This window comes from Gymnodraco acuticeps, unplaced genomic scaffold (genome assembly GCF_902827175.1).
Source record: "Gymnodraco acuticeps unplaced genomic scaffold, fGymAcu1.1, whole genome shotgun sequence".
Classification (NCBI taxonomy): Eukaryota; Metazoa; Chordata; class Actinopteri; order Perciformes; family Bathydraconidae; genus Gymnodraco; species Gymnodraco acuticeps.
Window position 1 is genome coordinate 2,089,777 of NW_022991123.1, and position 8,637 is coordinate 2,098,413.

Here is an 8,637-nt window from a genome sequence, read left to right on the forward strand (position 1 = left end):
CAATGTAACCCCGGTGTAATGTCCCCTCAGCAACAGACCACTCAGAGCTGGTGATTACTTCAGTTTATTCCATACATAGGCTACCTGCATTGCAATGGACACATACAATGGACACGTGAGCTGGGTTTCTCAACAGATCCTCACGCGGTATCTAAATCTCCTTTACAATCCAATAATCAACAACAACAATAATGATCGTATAGTGGTAGTATAACAATGTGAAACATTAAACATAAACAAACTGGTGTACAAAACTCACATACCTGCATTGCAATGGACACATACAATGGACACGTGAGCTGGGTTCTGTTGGAGATAGCACCACGCTCACGTTAGCCTATTAGCTCAATTAGCTATTGACGAACACATTAATCAATCATATAACACAAATAGCGAATCACACAAAAACATGTTGCTGTGAGCATTAAACGACTAACATTAAACTAAACAAACACAACAAAACGTTATTGTCCTAATAAAATAATAACATACATTAGCACCTTACTCTCAACAGATCCTCACGCGGTATGAGAACCTCCCACAATCCATTGCGGTAACAAAGCTACAGCAATGCAGGCACACGTTTGTAACACCAGATGGCGTAATTCTCCAATTTATCCTGGATTTTACACCGACCATTATAACTCTGTTACATATGTTCAATCAGAATTTACTTTAAAATAAAAAATTCTATATTGATTCTGACTTTTCTACATCCAACTCACAGGTTGTATCATTGCTTTGAGAAAAAATATTATTAATTTACCCCTTTTAGAAGTGAAGTTATAGTCATTTGTTCTGGGAATGTCATTTTCGAGCCTGAGACCTGAAGAACAGGCTCGGGCTTAACTGTAAGATATTTGCTCAGCTGCCTCTGGGTTCATATTGATAGGACGTACGCCAGGGATTCCAGATATTCCGGATGAGTTAAGTGTGTGGTGGGTCAAATCCGGTCAAAACATCTGGTTTTACATCCTCATAATTTAATCAATAAACTTACTGGAAAATGGACAATACTTTGTTTACACACTTGCTGAGTATAGCAGGATGCAGGGACAGTGTCTGTGTTGTTTGAGAGGAAGCATATTCTCCAACAGTCATTACTCTGGATACAACCAGTTGAAGGTGTTTCAGAGCGAGATCCAGGATATGCAGCTTACTATGAAGAGGATTCAGAGGGAAAGTCTTCCACAGCCTCAACTACCTTTAATACAAATGCAAAACCATTGACAAGACATGAAAAGCCACATATATGTAAAGTTGGTCTAAATGAGTCACCATCAGCATAAGAAAGCTGCGGCAGACTGTCGAGCTTCCATGTAAAATGTAATCAGAATGGATCCTGGGCCTAAAAGCTTTGCTACTTGTATTCAGGACATGATATTTGAGCTCTTTGAGAAATTAATACAGGACAGCACCAATGAGGCGAAGCTGCCAACCTGAAAACACTCTTTGGCAGGTTGAGCCGATGTCAGGTGGAGGGGCTGGACAAAATGCTTTTTGGCATCCGAATATCCAAAGAGAATGACTGCTGCACTTTGTAGCATTAATTTCTGCTGTGAAAATGCTTTAACTGGACCATTCAGACCGGAATGAAGTTCAGCTAAAAACAGCAAAAGGTTTCCTTGAGAGGAAGATAAACACTCAGAATTAAATATCAATATTAATTCAAATGTAACCCATCCACAAATGGGTTATCAGCATTTCAAATATGCTATGATTCAAACGATTCAAAATACACTTTTAAAACCTTTTTCTCTTATTTTTTCCAAAGCGTGCATGGCCATTATTTCGGTTGCCTTCTTGGTGGATCGCATACCCTGTACAGAAAACAACAGAGGCCAGTGAAAAGATTGGATTCAAATGTTGGTTTGAATCCTTCTAGGCAGACAGAAGGTAATACTAGGGTCATGAGAAAACCTTTGAAGATAGAAGCCTAAATAACAGAATTGTTGTGGTTTGGCACTTACCCACCCAAGGTTTGCATAGCTAGGGCAAACGCATGGAGTTCTGAGGTCAATGATGTATCACATTCTTGACTAGTAGGCTATAGTGACAGATATAAACAGCTAACTGTTGTATAAACTTATGTACATGAGTTGGTTGATTTCTCAAAAATAAGGAGCAGTGGCTAAGGTGGTTTATAGTTGTCTAACATCAGAGGGAGAGAGGTTTTATCTCAAGTAGGAGGCAACATACTCACTTAATACTCCAAACTGCCCCTTTCTAAGGAATTTAAAGAAAATGTGAAAGAAGAAAAAAGTCTATGATCTATCAAGGCATATTTTGCACATATCCGTTGTGCCCCCAGTCTATAAATTGCTGTCATAACACAAGTTGTTAAATGAGATCTTTGACATATGGTTACATGATTCCTTTTTATTTTACTTGGTTGGTTTTGTTTATTAACCAAAGAGGGTTAAGCCCGAGAGACCCCGGTACCGGGGCACTGCCGCAACATCTTGCAGGAAACAGTGTCTCAGGGCATGAATGTTTTATATCCATGTAAGGGGAAGAAACTCATCTAACTGATCATTATTTTATTTATTTTACCACAATGCTAACGCTGAGCCTCTGAATTAGCAACGAGCGAACAATGCTAACAGATGACTGCACCGAAATTCACTCACAAACCTTATTATTTATCTTTGCTGCACATCCAACACATCGTGAGGTGACACATAATCGAAGGGTACCCTCATTATCACTCAATTATATGAAATCGCAACTTTATAAACAAAACAGACACCAAAACATGTGGCGCTAGGTAGCTAAAAATGCTAACATGGCTCACCTGTGTCGTAGTAGTCTGGTCAAACGTGGTCTTCAATGGCATTAAACGATAAAAATGCTGCTGAAGTTAATCCATAGTTTAATCCAATGTGTCTGTGTCCCTTTGAAATGATTTCTGATAATCCATGAGCAATAAACCTGCATTTCGGTTTCCAGATGTCAGCTTCACTCTCATGCAAAACTGCATGCTCAAAGCCCACACCTTTTTGTTTTTGTTTTACCTGTGAGTGGGGAGATTCCCCTTCGATTCTATTGGCTCTAACGGTCAGAAAGAGATGTCAATCACCAAAATCGACCAATGGGTTCCAGAGAAATGGTAAAAACCCCCATTTCCACCCCAAATCACCTCAGAGGTGGAGTTTTTTGGAATAAACCTCTCTAAAAAAGTCAAATGTCACTTGTTTTACCAAACACTAAAGTTAGGTAATGAAGGTGCTCTTTAACAGGGAACGCATGAATTAAACAAAGAGAAGTTAGGCCACTCTTATGGCAAAATGTTATAAAGCTAAAGAAAGTCAGATGGTTATTCTAAGATACTAAAAACACACACTGTTTGTGTCAGTTGTTAATCCAGCTCTATTTCAAAATGTACAACCATGATATTTCTGTATGATCAACATTTCTTTTTTTTACCATTTTATGAATAGAGTGCTATGGATATTTAGAAAAAGATAAGAAATATAGTGTTTCCCTCCTTCATTGTACTGTGATTTAGAGCAACGGAGAACCTGCCGTACAGAAATGCTTACCTCCCTGTCTTAATTTGACTTCCCATCAATCTTTCTTTGCATTTGCAGCCTGCCCCACTTGCGGCCCGCCTCTCTACCTTCATCATTTATTGTTATACAGTTCCAGGAAAGATACAATGGTCAAGTTTGTTGTTGATTTTTTTACTCTTGCCATTCCCTCTTTCTTTGACTTGATTTGAGGACAATAAATCTGCAATAAAGCCATGCTTTCCCCCCTCCGTTTCTTCATTTTATTATGTTTCCAGCCTGCCTCTTTGCTTGAACTGCACCTTTAAGACAATAACGTTGTGGCTCCAATTGTGTTTCCTCATATAGAGTTGCTGCTGGCGGACTACCTTTTCTCTAACATCTGTCAGAGGGCCCCAGCAACCCTTAGGTAGCGGGGAACCAATATCAATGGAGACCTATACAGGGGCATGGTCTGAAATAGTCCACGGTGTATTACAGCCGGGAGAGGGGCTACGCAGCCACGCACACTTAATAGAACACAGCTTTGGAGCTAACACACATACACACACCAACAAAGATAGACACAGGTATTAGAGCCCGAGGAGAAGCTCTCTCCAACCTCATTACATCCACAGGCCGATATAGTGTCTTTTATATCCACAGGCACAGAGAGGCCTAAGAATGTGTCAGTTTGTGTTTGTGTGTGTGAGAGAGAAAAGGCATGTGTGAGAGCTTGGATTCAACATGCATATACAGTACAACACTATTATTCCTGAAATGGAATGGCGAGAAAGCCAGGAGAAGCTTCAAGCTGCACGTGACCAATCTATCTCAGCAGCTTGTTGATATTCTGTATCCGACAGCTACATGTTGGAGGCAGCTATTTGATTCTCACTTTCATTTCTTCCTCTTCGGTCAAGTTCCCACCCTCTTCTCTTAGGTTTGCTTGCAGACTCAGGGTCATTTCAATTTAGCTCTTTGGCCCTGGGCATCCGAGAGCTACACTGCTAAGGTAAATCGAGCCAGTGCTCCTAGCTCCATATACTGTATGAGTGTGTGTGTGTATGTGTTGTGTGTGTATACACGTGTTGTGCATGTGCCGGATATTTTTTCGGTTTTATTGGACTTGGTGGTCAGCGGCAAAGGAGAAGTCAAAAGGCAAACGTTTTTTGTTTGAGTTGTGAGTGAGAATATATGAGTGAAGGAGAAGAAAAATGTGTGTGTGTGTATGTCAGAGATAGTAAAAAGGTGCAAATACAAAGCAACTCAGCCTCTCTGCACTTGATTAAGTGCCCACTTAGCTTGTACTTTGAAAAGTGGACAGTTGCCGTCATTAGGCGCGTTCACACCCGCAGTACTTTTTCCCACTTTAGTTCCGATATAGTTTCGAAATGTTGCGTTCACACCAAAAAGAGCCGGAACTAAAATTTGTTCATGAGAACCTTTTCACCCCTGCTAGAGAGCAGGGACTTTCGTGGGAGAAAAAGGTTCCTATTTCTGATTGGCTGGGCGGATTGCAAACCACGCCCCGTAAAACTCCCAAAAAGTTTGTGAAGCCGCCATTTTATTATCCTCGCATAGCATTATTAGCATTAGCCCAGCGCAGAAGAAACGCAGAGAGACTAACTATGGCAACACAAAATAAAACATGGGAGCGGTGGAGATGAGGAGGTGTCGGCATTCTGGCGATTTACTCGGAAGGCTTCAGTAGAAGCTGCTGGGAGTCCCAGCAGCTTCTACTGAAGCCAGTCCCCAACTCCGGGGACTTCCGGCCGGGGACTTTGGGCGGCAGTATACGCCGTGAAGTGGTTTGCGACCTGCCAGTAAACCCAAAGCAGAAGAAGAAGAAGTGACGTCAGCGGCTTCATTTGCCTAATCCACCCCTCAGGGACTTATTCCGGTGTGAACGCGATCTGTACTTAGTTCATGAGAACTAAAGAGTTCTCATGAACTAAGTTCTCATGAACCTTTGTGGGAAAAGTACTGCGGTGTGAATGCTCCTATGGTCGGCTAACATGAGCTACTTCATTTTTTAAAGCCAGAAAACTAGAGAGGTATTTTTCAAACGTGAAGTAATTAATTGTAAAGTCTGGAGCTGATCCATAGTCAATCAATGGGACTTGGATTTAATCTGAGAGAGTTGGAAATGTTAACTAATATGTTGGACTGTCTCGAACGACAGTAATAATATGTTTAAGTTATAAAAATATGCTTGGTTCCCCTAGAAACCAAAAGAAAACAATAGAATTTCAGAAAAAGCAGACAGTAAATTATAATGTTTCCCTGATCTTGGTTTGCCTTTTTGGATTCCAATTCACTTTAATGCATAAAAGGCTTTCCCAACCCCTTTCTCTCCCTGAGAACACTGCAATGGCTCTCTGGCTCCCAATCAAATGCTCACTTCATTAGCCATCTCTTCTTTTCTCCTCATGGAGCAGGGCAGAGACACACAGGCAGTGTACACTCACATCCCCATCGCCCAGTCAACCCCCCAACACACACACAAACACACAGAGCGGTTTTGACTTTAAATAATGAGGGAGCTGTCACATTCGGATCAGTGTCTGTGCCACGGCATGGCCTGGTGGTCAGCAGGACGGATGGGAGTAAGTGGCTTGCGGCTGACACCCTCTGGACGCAAAGGAAGGAAGAGGGGAGGGAGGGGGAGGAGATGAGGTGGGTGGTGTCTGGAGAGACTGGGGGTGTTTCTCAATGTCAAGGAAGGATGCTTCAGAGACACTATTTCAAGGATGCTACGTCATCGAGTCCCGCAGAAGGATTGTTCCAATGTCCAGGCTCCTTGGAATTCAACCGAGCCCCGGCGTCCTTCGTAGCGAGACATTTTGTGGCTGCATATGTGTATCCACCACGGTCTTAAAATCCCCACAATTGCTTTGCACGGACCAATTTCCAAAATATGTGGCGGAAAATGTAAGGCGGGGCCTCTTATATGACGCACACCTGCACACTTGCTAGACTGTTCCATTCTTCGTTCTCCGTATGCCAGGAATGATCCTAGCTTCTGAAGGACCTGACTCGGAAGACTTGTCCTACCAAGGAAGCGTCCTCGACATTGAGAAACACCCATGGACAGAACTGTGGCCTGCCGTCTGCCTAGCATCCAAAGCCAGAGGGCTAAAAGCAGGGGGTGTTGAGTAGGGACTAAACGTAGAGGAGAGGAGACAAGAAAAGGGAGGTTAAGGAGAAAGGATGAGTAATGTAAAGGAAGGAAGAAGATCAGAGAAAACAAGACACAGAGATAGAAAAGAAAAAGAAAGAAGCGATTAAGACAAAAGAGGAACGGAAAGCTTTCAAGAACATTTGAAAAGGAAAGGAAATGAAAGGGAAAAAACTAAAATCTCAGAGATTGGAGGGGGGGGAAGAAAGTGGAAAGGAAAGGAGGGAAAGGAAAGGAAATTGGAAAATATGAGAGGGGAGGAGAGAATAAGCAAGGTAATTGGAGATAAAGGAGATAGGAGGAAAATAAGAGGGACATAATAAGAGACATTTTAAGAGTGAATGGGGAATAAAGGAGGAGACAAGATAAATGAAGAGGAAAGGATGGAGAAGAGAGGAAGGAGACAGTATGCGAAAATAGAAGAGAAAAAACTATAGAAATGGGAAGGAAGGCCTTTAAAAGAAAGGTAGAACAAGAGAAGAGAATAAGAAAGCAGATAAGTCGCAAGTAAATAATAGAACAGAGACGAGGAAGGGGAGAAAAAGAGAAGGAAATTGAAGAGGAAAACAAAGCAGACAGGAAATGATGGGACAAAACAAGGCAAACATGGAGAGGGGTCTGCCTGCAGACCTCCACTCTCAGGACAGTTCCGGTGCAGACCTCCACTCTCAGGACACCTCCACTCTCAGGACAGGAAGTACACGCTAAGAATTCCAAAATAAAATCACCACTATCAGTACAGTGCCACTTTCCAAACAGGAAATGCATGCAAATACAAAATAAAATCGGATCGTGACACTTATTATATACATATGTATATATCTATATATATATACGGACACCTTGTATTGTTGTTACTATCAGTACAGCCGCAGCGCCACTTTCCGAACAGGAAATGCACGCAAATACAAAATAAAATCGTACTGACACTTATTATCTATAGTATAAGTCCCCCACCCCAACGCAGCACACCCTCCCGGCCATCAGAGTCGAACCCGCAGTTCGGAGGAACCGACCGCCAGAGCACCGGCACTAGGCCGGGCCGGCGTGGAGGCCTTCCGACAGTGGGTCGCGTTTGCCATTCGATCAGTGAGAGGAGAGGAGAAAAATGCAACAAAAATGGTCCAAATCCGTTAATATACAGTATGGATGAGTGGGGGGCGGGCTGGATACAGGCCGTGGAGGGACACCCGAGACCGGGCAATGTCCCCGGTAGAATCCGGGTGAAATAGCCTAAAAAATAATAAAACCGGGGAAAAGTGAAAAAAAGTGTCCGAAAATAGGCACTCGTGAGGCGGGCAGAGTCCCCTGTCAACTCCCGTTACATTCCTCCATGGTGTCATTTGAGCGAAAACTTTTACGAGAACCAGGCTGGGGCGGTCAAAAGGGCTTGACCAAGGCCGACCCAAAGTGCACGGTGGGCGGACTCATCACCTCCTTGATGAGTCTCCATTGTGATTTGAAAACTTCCATCAAACGAGTCCTTCGGTGGGGCGGGAAAAAAAAACGCGTCATAATCGTCACTTCCTGTACTGACAGTGGAGGTGTCCTGAGAGTGGAGGTCTGCACCGGAACTGTCCTGAGAGTGGAGATCTGCAGGCGGGCTCCCATGCAAACATGAGTAGAGGCTGAAATAAATTCTAAGGAAAGGAGATTAGAGTTATGAAAAGAAGAGGACAGAAAGAGAAAGGAGAGATGAACAACAGGCAACAAGGAAACGAAGGAGATAAAGGAAATGGAAAGAGAAATTATGGTGAGGGATAAGAAAAACAGACACACATAAACAGAGAAGCTGTGAGGGAAGATGGTTCTAGAGTTAATTCCACCCAAATAATGGTGCGAAGCGATACCCTGGAGACAATAGACAGAGAATGAATAAAGGGTTGGGAACAGAGAGGATTGCAAATGTGGCTGTTTGTCCGGTAGAGGTCAGAAATCATTAGCTTCACTGCTGCTGGCTGACGCCTC